General features: G+C 44.1%; 1 protein-coding gene across 1 annotated transcript in view; it reads left to right on the plus strand.

The window, feature by feature from the left end:
• The window catches only part of LOC126416943 (cadherin-23-like), a 597,779-nt gene that overhangs the window by 318,725 nt on the left and 263,365 nt on the right, over window positions 1–15,689 (plus strand). The gene's annotated exons all lie outside the window — the stretch shown is intronic.

Here is a 15,689-nt window from a genome sequence, read left to right on the forward strand (position 1 = left end):
CGCCCCGCTAAGCACAACAGCGCAGGTGCAGCGCTCGTCCGTCTCCGCACTACGAGATGGCGCTGTCTTAGAGATGGACTAAATTCTGCTTCCGCCGATCCGCGTATTAATATGTAACGCAGCCAATGAGATTGCTGCTTACGTAGAACCTTTTCTCCTCGTGGATCATACTCGCGCAGTGATACCTGAATGCTCGAGGTATTACAACGAGTGTACAGACCTCCGATTAGTCAGTCTGCATTTGCCTGCACCAGTCTGCATTTATCTGCACCTGTCTGTACCAGTCTACATTTGTCTGTACCAGTCTATAGTCAAGTTTCAGTTTGCGCCTAATAAGATTATCATATTCCTGTACATAGCCATGAAGATAAATGTATAGACACTTTGTCAAGTATCAGAGATATGTGAGAATAAGATTAACGTACCAAGACCAAAGGAACTTCAGATTGTCAATTGTAAATAGCATCCAGAATCAAGTTACGTAATGTATAATTTTTATTATTTTAATAAATGTGTGTGAAAATTAATCAAGTTCTGTTTAACGTTGGTCACCGTCAATCTGCTACTCTAAGCATGCAAATGGCATTTCTATCGTCTGACCTAACGGCAGAAGATAAACACGCCAGGATAAGATCACGAGACATATTGCTGACACTCGCCTACTTCGTTAGAGTGACAAGTCAAATAATCTGATGGTGTGTGTACTGAAGGTCTTACAGTACGCACACCACAGAGACATTCAAGAAAAACGCGTTTGAAAGTCGCTTTTGTATGTTTTTCTTGAATCATTCGAAAACTACTTCCTCTTCTGGAACCGTAGCCCAGTACAAAATTTAACTACATTAAATTTCTTACGAAAAGGTCCTGTTGGTTTTTTCTGTAGGACTAATACACTGATGACCCAAAACATTATGACCACCTGTTTCACAGTTCGCTTGTTCGTCTTAGGAACGAAATACACCACTGATTCTGCGTATCAGTTGCCCGACAGTTTGTTGGTGTTTTTCGGGAGGTATGTGGCATTAGATTTCAACACACAGGTCAAGTAATTCGAGTAAATAACGCGCCGCTGGTCCTCGTTCGCGGTGATAGCGCGATAGAGATCCAGAAGGGTTCGATAGGATTTACATCACGCGAATTTATTCGTCGAGACAGCAACGTGAGTTCGCTACAATGCTCCTCAAACCACTGTAGTCGGTTCTGGGTCCTAGACACGGACAATTACACTACTGAAAGATGTCATCGTCGTCGGGGAAGACGTCAAGCGAGGAGGGATGTAGGTGGTTCACAGCTGTCAGTATGTCTTCGATTACTACCATAGGTCCCATGCAAGTGCAGGAGAATGTCTCCCATAGGATAATACTCCTCCCAACATCCTGCGTCAGAGCCTCGCTGTACATTTAGAGCCGCCGTTCACCTCGATGGCGGCGTTTGTGGAGATGACCATCGACCTATTGTAGCAAAAATGTGATTCACCGGAAGATCTGACACGTTTCCATTGATCGAAGGTCGAATCACGACGGTTCCGCACCCACTGCAATCGTAATTGACGATATCGTTGGCTCAACATGTGAACACGTAGGGGTGATCTGTTGCGTAACTCCATTTACAACTATGTACCATGAACGGTGTGCTCCGAAACACTTGTACGTGCGCCATCATTGTGCTCTTTCAGCAGAGAAACCAATAGTGAAATGGTAGGAGCGGTAGGGGAGTGGTAAGGTACGGAGCCACTTCATAAACATATCTTGTAAACAGATTTATTGTTAGTCACTTCAAAACTTTTGAACACTTGAACACAGATGGTCAGTTCAGAAAACTTTAAACAAACTGATTACCTGTATTAAAGAACATTCTTAACCTTACAATTACGATCACTGACAATAAAATAATATCGATCATAAACAATATGTACAAAGAATTCCAAGAATCTTCAAGTATGATTTTTCTCCTTAAAATAAATAACTGCAACCCACAATTTAACAAACGGCTGGACCGAGAGATCACTCAGGACATCAACTAAACAACAGACACAATCATTGCGATTCCATTGACAACGAAGGCATAAACAATAGTACTTAGAGGCGGGGGGTGGGGAGGGAGGGTTACGGGCCGCAATATTGGTATTAGTTTCACAAACGGTAGGTGCTTCAGTGCACTTGCTGGCCTTTCTCTTTACAATAGCCCACCTCTTTTCGCTTCTGCATAGTATAACTTACGATACCTTAACATAAACTTATTAGGACCAGTCACAGACAAGGAGTCACAGCGCTTAATTGAGATGTTTAATAACGGCAACAAACATACATACTACCTCCCCCCCCCCCCCCCCCCACACACACACACATAGATACACAGAAATTTTGGAATGAAATGCAAGTATTCGAATTATCCCTTGGCTTTAAAAGCCACAAACCCAGTTAATTTTAACCTTTTAATGTAGCCGTCTGTAAATTAAGCCATTAGATGATTGCTCCCTCTCATACAAACTTAACAAACCAACAATTTGAGTGACTTTCAGAAACTTCAGGTGAGAAGTAATCATTTGACCAATGCGAGCAAGCGCACTGGGCTTCATGAAACAATTCCCGATCAGCAGCAGTGTAAACAGTTTCGAACGCACTCAAGAAATTAACAGCTATTTCACAAACACCTCCACGGTTTACATGAAGCCCGCTCTACCGTACTAATATTGTAAATAATTCAGTGATCATACACCCATCTAATCTAAATCTACACTACTGGCCATTAAAATTGCTGCACCACGCAGATGACGTGCTACAGACGCGAAATTTAACCGACAGGAAGAGGATGCTGTGATATGCAAATGATACGCTTTTCAGAGCGTTCACACAAGGTTGGCGCCGGTGGCGACACCTACAACGTGCTGACATGAGGAAGGTTTCCAACCGATTTCTCATACACAAACAGCAGTTGATAGGCATTGCCTGGTGAAACGTTGTTGTGATGCCTCGTGTAAGGAGGAGAAATGCGTACCATGACGTTTTCGACTTTGGTAAAGGTCGGATTGCAGCCTATCGCGATTGTAGTTTATCGTATCGCGACATTGCTGCTCGCGTTTGTCGAGATCCAATGACTGTTAGCAGAATATGGAATCGGTGGGTCAGGAGGGTAATACGGAACGCCGTGCTGGATCCCAACGGCCTCGTATCACTAGCAGTGGAGATGACAGGCATCTTATCCGCATGGCTGTTCAAAGATGGTCCAAATGGCTCTGAGCACTATGGGACTTAACATCTGAGGTCATCAGTCCCCTAGAACTTAGAATAACTTAAACCTAACTAACTTAAGGACATCACACACATCCATGTCCGAGGCAGGATTCGAACCTGCGACCGTAGCGGTCGCGCGGTTCCGGACTGAAGCGCCTAGAACCGCTCGGCCACTACGGCCGGCCCGCATGGCTGTAACGGATCTTGCAGCCACGTCTCGATCCCTGAGTCAACAGATGGGGACGTTTCCAAGACAACAACCATCTGCACGAACAGTTCGACGACGTTTGCAGCAGCATGGACTATCAGCTCGGAGACCATGGCTGCGGTTACCCTTGACGCTGCATCACAGACAGGAGCGCCTACGATGGTGTACTCAACGACGAATCTGGGTGCAGGAGCGGTAAAAAGTCATTTTTTCGGATAAACGAAGGTTCTGTTTACAGCATCATGACGGTCGCACCCGTGTTTGGCGACATCGCGGTGAACGCACATTGGAAGGGTGTACTCGTCACCGCCATACTGGCGTATCACCCGGCGTGATAGTATGGGGTGCCATTGGTTACACGTCTCGGTCACCTCTTGTTCGCATTGACGGCACTTTGAACAGTGTACGTTACATTTCAGATGTGTTACGACCCGTGGCTCTACCCTTCATTCGATCCCTGTGAAACCCTACATTTCAGCAGAATAATGAACGGCCACATGTTGCAGGTCCTGTACGGGCCTTTCTGGATACAGAAAATGTTCGACTGCTGCCCTGGCTAGCACATTCTCCAGATCTCTCACCAATTGAAAACGTCTGGTCAATGGTGGCCGAGCAACCGGCTTGTCACAAAACGCCAGTCACTACTCTTGAGGAGCCGAGTCCCCTAGGCGCTACAGTCAGGAACCGCGCGACCGCTACGGTCGCAGGTTCGAATTCTGCCTCGGGCATGAATGTATGTGATGTCCTTAGGTTAGTTAGGTTTAATTAGTTCTAAGTTATAGGCGACTGATGACCTCAGAAGTTGAGTCGCATAGTGCTCAGAGCCATTTGATTTCAACCACTACTCTTGATGAACTGTGGTATCGTGTTGAAGCTGCATGGGCAGCTGTACCTGTAAACGCCATCCAAGCTCTGTTTGACTCAATGCCCAGGCGTATCAAGGCCGTTATTACGGCCAGAGGTGGTTGTTCTGAGTACTGATGATCTGTGCACCCAAATTGCGTGAAAATGTAATCACATGTCAGTTCTAGTATAATATATTTGTCCAATGAATACCCGTTTATCATCTGCATCTCTTCTTGGTGTAGCAATTTTAATGGCCAGTAGTGTAATTATTTGACCAGTGCAATCAAGAGCACTTGACTTCATGAAACAATTTCCAATCAACAGCAGTGTAAACAGGTTGTCAGTTGCTAAAAAGAAAAAAAAAAATCAAACGCACTCAGGAAATTAACAGCTATTTACCAACACCTCCTTGGTTTACAAGAAGCAATAGGCTCAGTCCACTTAATCGTACCAGTATTGTAAATAATTCGGAGATCATCCACCCAGATAATCTTTATGTAACAGATGAGTAAAAGGAACTGTGTTTAAGGCACAAAATATCTAATGTACAGTAAAAAAACAACAGCACATGGTAGTTCTTCGAATATGAACACCATACTAAATTACAGCCAACTGAAGTTCAGACAGTTCGTAACAGCGAAAGAAACTTGAACCTTAAAACGTCATCAAATTACAAATATCAGATCATTTAGACCAACCAGCTGTTTCATAACATATATATGCTAAGTAGTGCAATCCTGCTGCAGAATTGAATATAACAGCGTAACTAGGACTCCTACTTTTACTGTAACCAGGCTGTGGGATACACTAATACTTTAAACAGTCTTTCAGCTATCAAACCAACCAAACTAACAAACGCTGACCGCTGTTTGTGAACACCAGTGCAAACTGGCGCCTCGGACTGCGGTAAAGTACTCTCGTCGGACTCGTGCTCAGCGACTACGCCGGCTCTGGCCACTCACAGTGGACAACTAGCCCCTCACAGCACCGCCCGCCCGCTCTCTCACTCTAGAGGTAGTAGAGAGCCTGTATAGGGAGAGAGTGGCCAACCGGACGATACGGCGGCCATTTTTCTGCCAAACTGCGGGCGGGACTCTTGAGTGGCCAGTAGTGGAGTACACACTCACCGAATCAAAAGCACAAGACAATATGGCGAAATCATTCGTTAAATGCCTTTCTTTACAGCTATAATATACTCATAGTAGCCTACTACGTACAGCACAGGAAAATTTGATACAGTGGCTGCAAAAATTATTCGTTACTTGCATTTATCTCCTTTAAAGTTCGTTTACTAGACATATTCCAGTGAAAGTAACGCAAATAAAAAAATATAGTGTATAGCATTTGTTTTGTATCGGAAGTGCAGAACACTAAAGATTTAACGTACCTGTATTACGTCAGATGAATGAAAGTCGTAAGCAGTTGTTTACTTGTGACATGCAAAAAGTGTGAGACGTATTAGTACTTCTTATGACGTCTTATATACAGGGTGTTACAAAAAGGTACGGCCAAACTTTCAGGAAACATTCCTCACACACAAAGAAAGAAAATATGTTATGTGGACATGTGTCCGGAAACGCTTACTTTCCATATTAGAGCTCATTTTATTACTTCTATTCAAATCACATTAATCATGGAATGGAAACACACAGCAACAGAACGTGCCAGCGTGACTGCAAACACTTTGTTACAGGAAATGTTCAAAATGTCCTCCTTTAGTGAGGATACATGCATCCACCCTCCGTCGCATGGAATCCCTGATGCGCTGATGCAGCCCTGGAGAATGGTGTATTGTATCACAGCCGTCCACAATACGAGCACGAAGAGTTTCTACGCTTGGTAAGGGGGTTGCGTAGACAAGAGCTTTCAAATGCCCCCATAAATGAAAGTCAAGAGGGTTGAGGTCAGGAGAGCGTGGAGGCCATGGAATTGGTCCGTCTCTACCAATCCATCGGTCACCGAATCTGTTGCTGAGAAGCGTACGAACACTTCGACTGAAATGTGCAGGAGCTCCATCGTGCATGAACCACATGTTGTGTCGTACTTGTAAAGGCACGTGTTCTAGCAGCACAGGTAGAGTATCCCGTATGAAATCATGGTGGTGAATCGAGGAAGTACAGTACATACGACGAAATCAAAATAAGCTCTAACATGGAAATTAAGCGTTTCCGGACACATGTCCACATAACATCTTTTCTTTATTTGTGTGTGAGGAATTTTTCCTGAAAGTTTGGCCGTACCTTTTTGTAACACCCTGTATACATGCTGAATACCTCTCGTAGATAACTAGCGAAAAAGATTACAAAAATCAGTTAATGTTAAATGTAGGGTACTGTAATAACGACCAAATATAACAAGAAAACTACCGTATCCCTTCTACCCCACAGTAAGTAGGCCTATTAAAAACTGTCTTCAAGAGTACCCACAATTATTTACTACGAATAACGTTTCAGCAACTACAACTGCGGAAAAAGTGCCCACAACTTGCCTGCGTCAACAGTCAGGCAATAATACTGAAAAGAAAATAATGTCTAGTGTTCTGTTTCGGAACGAAATAAAGTTTGACGCTATAAAGTCGAATGAGCATGGTACAACAATTACAGGAACTTTCCGTTTCTAGCAAGGACTGTCAGATATTTGCTTCAGAAAAGCTTGTGATGCTACCAGTATGCACGCAAACGCTAATTACATACTAAAAACGATATACAACTAAATCGAATATGCATGCACAACGCATAACAAGTCTCTCAATAATTCAAATACCTTTTAATCGTTTCCAAAAGTCCTCAGAACTTCAATTCAACTCAAATGCACGGCGAACATAGGAAGCGCGAGAGACGCTTGGCAGAAAAATGGCGCCAAAGCTAATCAACCAATCACGGGCAACTTCACCTATGGCCGCTCTCCCTGTATACAGGATCTCTAACAGCCAGCCGCGTGACACGCCATCTCGCAGAGTATCGTCGCACCACCGCGGTAGCAAAGTTGGAGGACTCGAAGTAACCGACACGCCGGGCGCGCTTAAATAGTCTTCCAGTCAAAGACACTCAGCTCAGCGTCTCTGACCAGAGGAGCACTACTCTGGCCGTGCAGCCAGCGCGCAGTGCTCACACAGGCTCTGCGTAATAATAATCTGCCCTTTGTCAAAGTCGCTTATCTCAATGGATTTCCCCGTTTGCAGGCCATGTCTTCGCTAGGATGATCCCCGTCCGAGTCTGCTCTGCTTACTTTTTTTTTTTACATCCAATCTCACGGTGGGCAGTAGTCATAATGTTTCGGCTTATCAGTGTAGATGGCACGTAGCGAGCATGAGAATATGAAATTGTTATAAGTGGTATTAGAAGGAGCTGCAGGTTGCATAAAATCTCTCAGTAGCGGCAGCTGAAGCAATCCGTATATAGGGAAACATCCTAATAGGCACTTCAAATTTGATGTTTCCTCTGCATGTGTGAGAAATTTTGAACAATTACTACAGATGGCAGAGCCATCATAATGGCGCCTATGCATGAACTCGTTACAAGCAACGTGACGCAGTTAAAATCTTGATTGCGGATAAAGAAACCGTGGTGAACATCCATAAACGTATGTGTACAGTGTGTGGTTGCATGCAGCTGCGCGCTGGATAAAGTGTGTTAAAGCGCCAGGAAGTGCAGAATATGAGCTCCACGTTAGGTATGACCCATCACAATCACTGCTCCCGATACGGCGAATAGCGCGCATGCTATTATTTGTGCGGACCTACGCATCACAACTGGATGTTTGGGTCTACAGCTATCAATGATCATTGGAAATACACTCCTGGAAATGGAAAAAAGAACACATTGACACCGGTGTGTCAGACCCACCATACTTGCTCCGGACACTGCGAGAGGGCTGTACAAGCAATGATCACACGCACGGCACAGCGGACACACCAGGAACCGCGGTGTTGGCCGTCGAATGGCGCTAGCTGCGCAGCATTTGTGCACCGCCGCCGTCAGTGTCAGCCAGTTTGCCGTGGCATACGGAGCTCCATCGCAGTCTTTAACACTGGTAGCATGCCGCGACAGCGTGGACGTGAACCGTATGTGCAGCTGACGGACTTTGAGCGAGGGCGTATAGTGGGCATGCGGGAGGCCGGGTGGACGTACCGCCGAATTGCTCAACACGTGGGGCGTGAGGTCTCCACAGTACATCGATGTTGTAGCCAGTGGTCGGCGGAAGGTGCACGTGCCCGTCGACCTGGGACCGGACCGCAGCGACGCACGGATGCACGCCAAGACCGTAGGATCCTACGCAGTCCCGTAGGGGACCGCACCGCCACTTCCCAGCAAATTAGGGACACTGTTGCTCCTGGGGTATCGGCGAGGACCATTCGCAACCGTCTCCATGAAGCTGGGCTACGGTCCCGCACACCGTTAGGCCGTCTTCCGCTCACGCCCCAACATCGTGCAGCCCGCCTCCAGTGGTGTCGCGACAGGCGTGAATGGAGGGATGAATGGAGACGTGTCGTCTTCAGCGATGAGAGTCGCTTCTGCCTTGGTGCCAATGATGGTCGTATGCGTGTTTGGCGCCGTGCAGGTGAGCGCCACAATCAGGACTGCATACGACCGACGCACACAGGGCCAACACCCGGCATCATGGTGTGGGGAGCGATCTCCTACACTGGCCGTACACCACTGGTGATCGTCGAGGGGACACTGAATAATGCACGGTACATCCAAACCGTCATCGAACCCATCGTTCTACCATTCCTAGACCGGCAAGGGAACTTGCTGTTCCAACAGGACAATGCACGTCCGCATGTATCCCGTGCCACCCAACGTGCTCTAGAAGGTGTAAGTCAACTACCCTGGCCAGCAAGATCTCCGGATCTGTCCCCCATTGAGCATGTTTGGGACTGGATGAAGCGTCGTCTCACGCGGTCTGCACGTCCAGCACGAACGCTGGTCCAACTGAGGCGCCAGGTGGAAATGGCATGGCAAGCCGTTCCACAGGACTACATCCAGCATCTCTACGATCGTCTCCATGGGAGAATAGCAGCCTGCATTGCTGCGAAAGGTGGATATACACTGTACTAGTGCCGACATTGTGCATGCTCTGTTGCCTGTGTCTATGTGCCTGTGGTTCTGTCAGTGTGATCATGTGATGTATCTGACCCCAGGAATGTGTCAATAAAGTTTCCCCTTCCTGGGACAATGAATTCACGGTGTTCTTATTTCAATTTCCAGGAGTGTATGTGTCAGTTATGGAGACTATGTAATATTCGAAGTTGTGCTCAAGATGCGTTCTATGAATGGTCTCAACAGACCACATCATTCAAAGAAGTGCCATTTTAACTGAACTGTTGGAGCAGTTTGAGGGCAATGGAGAGTGTCTTTTGTCACGGATCATTACAGTTGCCGCACCCTGGACTTATCACTTTCAACCGAAGACAGAAAGGCTGTCACTGGAGCGTCACCACATGCAAACATAAGGCATCTCCCTCTGCTGACAAATTCATGATGACGGCCTTCTGGGATAGTGATGGTATCATTCTATCTATTCAGAGGCATACTTCAAGGCTCTGAAGAAACTCTAGAATCGTTTTCCGATGTGGTCGTCCGCGATCCAAAAGATGTTGTAATATTGCTACAGTAATTTGCTATGCTGAAATCGGGTGCTAATAGTAGAATAAAAGCGGGTTAAAAGCTGTGAGCTGTCTGGGGAGGTTAATCTTGTATTACTAAGCAACTGTTTCATCAGGTATCTAGTCTAAGTTTACCAAATTCCCAAACAGACTAACATTAATGATAATCTTTTAATAGTCATACCACAACCGGTAATATATATATAAAAAGGAGAATTTAAATAACAAGAAAGAAATCAGTTTATATTTGGAAATTTATTTTTAAGATTAGTCACTGAAATTTCAGCATATTAAATTCTACTCGTAACAAGCTGGTGCCTTATTTAGGATTGTGAAAATCTTACGGAACACATCAAATATGGAGCCAAGATTGGGAGTCTGCATACAACACTGCATTCATAAAACAACACACAAAGAACATTGAAACATATCCAAGAGAAAATTAACCACTACCAACAGATTCAAATTTTCACCCAAAGAAATTACGTTCGTAGCACAATCCTGTCCGTCATGTAATTACCACACACTGGTATACTAAATTCATATTAACTCTTTGTGAAATCTTCCCGAAAAGAATAGCTGAGGGCTACTTTGATGATTACACCACATGCTTCACGTGGTCAACTTGGTTTACACAAAGCGTATAACTCCACAATAATTTTGATAATTAAAATAAATTAGATCGAAAAGCAAATTACAAAAGAAAAACCTCGAACTGGTTATTAACGTCTTACTGTTAACCTGACGGGTCAAACAGTTATATAAGCACGTGGTACTGGTCTCGCAAAGTACACCCCACGTGGGTTGAACATAAAGAAAAGTTGCTATATTGAAAATATTGTCAAGACGAGACGTTATAATCACACAAGCATTCGCATTTAAGATTGATCTTAGTTAGAGTTACTGATCAACACGTGGTTCCACTTTACTCACAAAGTAGTAACAAAGCAACAACCGGAAAATACTATGAACTTCACACGAGAATTACAGTACGCTGCAATTTAAGATAACCTTAGATATTTTAGAGTTAAACCCGAAATAAAGATGATTAAATTTTCAGTTAGGCTGAACTTAACAAATCCATTGTCCTATGGACTTAGCAGACACGCGCTTAGCCGGAGATCTTACCACTTCAGACGCTCGCCACGGTCCCACAGCAACTCCCTACTGCCGAGCGTGCTTCCTGAGGGTGGCTCACAAAGACAAACGGAAGTGGCCAGAGGGGCAGCTTCCTATACCAACATGACAACGGACGGACAGAACCATACTAAGGATAGAAACCTCTTTGCTTTTAGGAAGCGTAGCTACCTGTTCCGACGTTGGTCCTACTATTCTCTAGCAGACAGGCTTGTCTGCTACCCTCAAGCATGCAACTACAAACACATTTGATCATTCATCCTCTCACACAGAAGGGAAGGGGGATGACAGTATCTTATCATATACAGTATATAACAGAAAGCGGATGTAGGATCCGTATGAGACTGTGTGACATGAATTACATATAAACTGTGTTTTAAAGTGTAGTAGTGTGACAGATCGTCCTTGTTTACGTGTAAAAGTAACACGTTCCACTACTCAGTCTCCTCCCAGATAGTCAGAAACGCCACAGTAAATTTAGAAGAGGAATTTATTCCATAAATGACAACAGATTTAAGAAATCAAACATGAAAGGAATCCAACAGAGACCTTTCAATGTGCTCAGCGACAAACTCACTAAAGTGCATTTATAAACAGTCCTGTGGTTTCACTGGTTTTGTCACGGATCATTACAGTTGCCGCACCCTGGACTTATCACTTTCAACCGAAGACAGAAAGGCTGTCACTGGAGTGTCACCACATGCAAACATAAGGCATCTCCCTCTGCTGACAAATTCATGATGACGGCCTTCTGGGATAGTGATGGTATCGTTCTATCTATTCAGAGGCATACTTCAAGGCTCTGAAGAAACTCTAGAATCGTTTTCCGATGTGGTCGTCCGCGATCCAAAAGATGTGCTCAGCGACAAACTCACTAAAGTGCATTTATAAACGGTCCTGTGGTTTCACTGGTTTTGACGTCGCGCCAACTGCGCTAATCATTTTTATTCCACTCACTCACTCACAGAAAGGACGCTTTTTGTTCTGTGATTTCTTGGAATGGTTCGGAGAAGAGAATGCTCATCTCTGCCCCTGTATTTATAATTATGACACCTAGTATATCTATTTTAATTTTTTACTGTCGACTGCCAACGTTCCTTAAATTCACAGCATGGGTCCCCATCACAGTTCTTAGTGCGTTAGTCTAGGTGCATAAGATCTGTACAACGATTTATGTCCCTCGTATTCCCATAGGTCAGTTCACTGGGATTCTTTCAAGTTCCAGCCCACATCACCTGATCAAAAACCTTCATTACGTAAAGTGGCACTGACCACTAGATGTCACTAGAGGCAGATCTGCCAGTATAAAAAGGGACGGCGGGTATTGTATTGTCAGTACAAAAGAAGTAACCACAATGAGTCGGTCAGGAAAGCTCAGTGACTTCGAACGTGGACTATTCATTGGCTATCACCTGAGTAACAAATCAATCTGGAATATTTAAACCCTTCTAATTCCGCCCAAGTGGATTGTTGGTGATGCGATTGTGAAGTAGAAAGCGGAATAATAGCACCATGCCCCTTCCACAGAAAAATACTGACGAAATTTCAGTTAAAGAACCAGTTAATGCCACTACAGACACATATTTCACGATCATCTTCAGTTATCTGACTAGCTAGGATAAAGACTCACACCAACATCCAGGAATTAAGCGCAGTCAAGTGATGGTGGCCATGTTTTCTAAACTTTGGTGGTTAGCAACTGCAACGTTAATAAACACTGACGAGACAGCAGACTCAAATGATAGATTATAACAAACAGCATTTTCATTATACGCAAAATTCGAGGTCGTACAGCAATGCTACTACACAACAAATAGATACACCGATACATCCAAATGACACTGAAAATAGGTATCTACCGTCAGTGACGAAACTAGCAGAATACAGTGACAAAACACGTTATTTCCCTATCGTCCAAAGCAAGACATCACAATTATTTCAGTACGATACCTGTTTATATTATGTCAAGCTAAATTGTAAATCCAGCTTGAAATTGTCCTCACAAGCAACAACTTCCTTCTAAGCAGAACGATGTCTCTGGAACCGCCTGGTAATCTTTTAATAACTTTTAACATTCATCTCAAATATGAAGTGAGTGCAAAGACCGATTCATATTAAACTCGTATTTGCACAGCGTTTATATCTGGATAAAGATTATTGAAACCATAATTCTATTTCTCTCTGTGTAGTCTAACGTTGCTACGTAAATAATGATACGTAATGTATTCCACAGATTATACACTAAAACTTTGTGAGTATGATCGCTGACTTTTCCTAACAACTTCAAATAACTTCAGTTCTGATTTTCACTCACTTATAACTTTTCTTAGCTTTTATTAGTATCGGACTCTTGTGTAGTTTGCGGGTACCAACGCAATTAAGTTATTTTCACTGAAACCAAAACGTCCTAATACCAACTAGAGATTATGTTATGCAAGAAGCTAGTAATTTCTCTGAAACTTAAATCTTTGCTTTCATCGTTTTGTAAGAGTTTCTACTGATTCACCTTTACGTAATAATACTGTTTTCAGAGATTATTCGTCACTCAATTTCAACCAAAATATGTTCCCCTTGCACTTTGAAATTAAATATCCTTCAAACACGTCACTTTTAGGGTGACACTTGAACTTGCAATTACAACACAATGAATTACAATCAATAGCTAGTAAGTAACCACACGTAAAGGTTTCTTTTGACCCAAGAAAATTTGTCTTTATTTGGGCTAGGTATCCCAATACGAGTTCAAATCTCGTAAGTGATCGAGTGCCAGCAAAGATTACCCCTCCCCCTCACCCCCACAGAAACGGAAATTCAATAACAAACAAAAACATAGCAAAAACCCTAGGCGCCACCGCCTCTTTTGTCTTAACTTTAATTAACAATTCAAACGAAATTGGGCCTCTTCAGGCGTTAGCACAACGCGACCCACTAAAGTTCCTTAAATTAAATCAGGCGACTCGTCACTTCTACTAACCAAGTTTTTTGTTCAGTTATGTATTGCTTGTAAATGGTTCCTTTCTATTCCCGTCACTTACCAACTGAGCCTACTGGTGCGCTCTCTCTTATCAAGGTGAAACAGTTCTAATATACACGAGCAAATTCTAGATCCGCTGTACGGTCGTGGCATCCAAACAACAACCAAAAATGTATTCGAAGCTTTTACTACTAAACCACTCCCAAAAACGGCTAGCAACCCAATTACCTCTGGGTGAGCCGCAACCACTAATCATACAACACAAACAGGATATCAGGTTTTACCGAGTCCCTAAAAAAAATCATCAAATGAAATTCTCTCTCTCTAATACGGCTAACACTTACCTATCACAGCAAAATAACCACTCCTTCCTCCCGAACTGCCCACAGGACGAAAATCAGTCGACCGCCCAAAAACACAGTTTCGCCAAAGCAGTGTCTAATACGCGACTACTTCAAAATCCCGGAACCTACATATATTCCGCAGCTCGGCCTTGGGAGGAAAAATACAGTCGCAGCTACGTCTATCAACAGGGGCCTAAACGATAAAGTTGACACACCGTCTCACTGCACAAAATACTACACTGGCTTCACCAGCCAAACTCCTTCACCACTCCCAAGCCTTAAATATCAATTGTGGTGCCTCTATGCAACACGCAGTGGATCGGTACTATATCCGACCTAGACCTACCCCAAGATTAACAATATCGGTAAGAGATCTAATGGGGAACTAACTATTTTCTGACTTCATAGAATGGGAACCGTTTACATGAACAAACACGCAACGCCACGCCAACTTTTGAAAGTTCAATTAGTATCCCTTTTGGCCGTCGGGTAACGTCGATAGCGACCGGCTGCGTCGCGTCGCTGAAGCAGCATCTCCGGACTCTGTGATGGCGAGTTGTTACATCGCTGAAGCCGCACGCGTTCACCACCTGCTTTCTCTAAGGCGCTCTCGGGTCATCTAGAACATCTTATATCGCCTTTTAATACACCATACACAGACGTATGATTATTGTATTCACCAGGTGTTATTGGCCATATACCGGGTTTCTTGATGCAATAATTTACCAATAGCCGTATGTATTGTAGAAATTTATTTTATAAACTTCTTATGTGCTACCAGTTTCGGCATTACATTGATGCCATCTTCAGGCCCCACACGTCATAGTCGTGAAATCGCTATACACGGAAGGAGCCATATAACTGGATCCGTGGATCAAATCGTTATGCAACAGCTCTTGGTGGCCAGGCGACACGGATCCAGTTATATGGCTCCTTCCGTGTATAGCGATTTTACGAATATGACGTGTGGGGCCTGAAGATGGCGTCAATGTAATGCCGAAACTGGTAGCACATAAGAAGTTTATAAAATAAATTTCTACAATACATACGGCTGTTGGTAAATTGATGCGTCAAGAAATACACGCCAGCCGTTGTCCCACGGTCCATAATGGATCAACGAAGATTTACCGAATCGGATGTTCAGCAGTTGTAATGGCGAACGAAATCCGTGCTTTTGACACAGCACAAGTGCGCTAGCTCATCGAACAGCGCAAGCGGAGAAGCCCTTGGAAGGAGAGGACATTCGGCAAATTGACTGGTCTGCCCGTTAGCTTCGGCGTAAAACCCATCGAGAGCCCGTATGAGATGCATTGTGAAGACGTATTGCAGTACGCTCACA

This window comes from Schistocerca serialis, chromosome 8 (assembly GCF_023864345.2).
Source record: "Schistocerca serialis cubense isolate TAMUIC-IGC-003099 chromosome 8, iqSchSeri2.2, whole genome shotgun sequence".
Lineage (NCBI taxonomy): Eukaryota > Metazoa > Arthropoda > Insecta > Orthoptera > Acrididae > Schistocerca > Schistocerca serialis.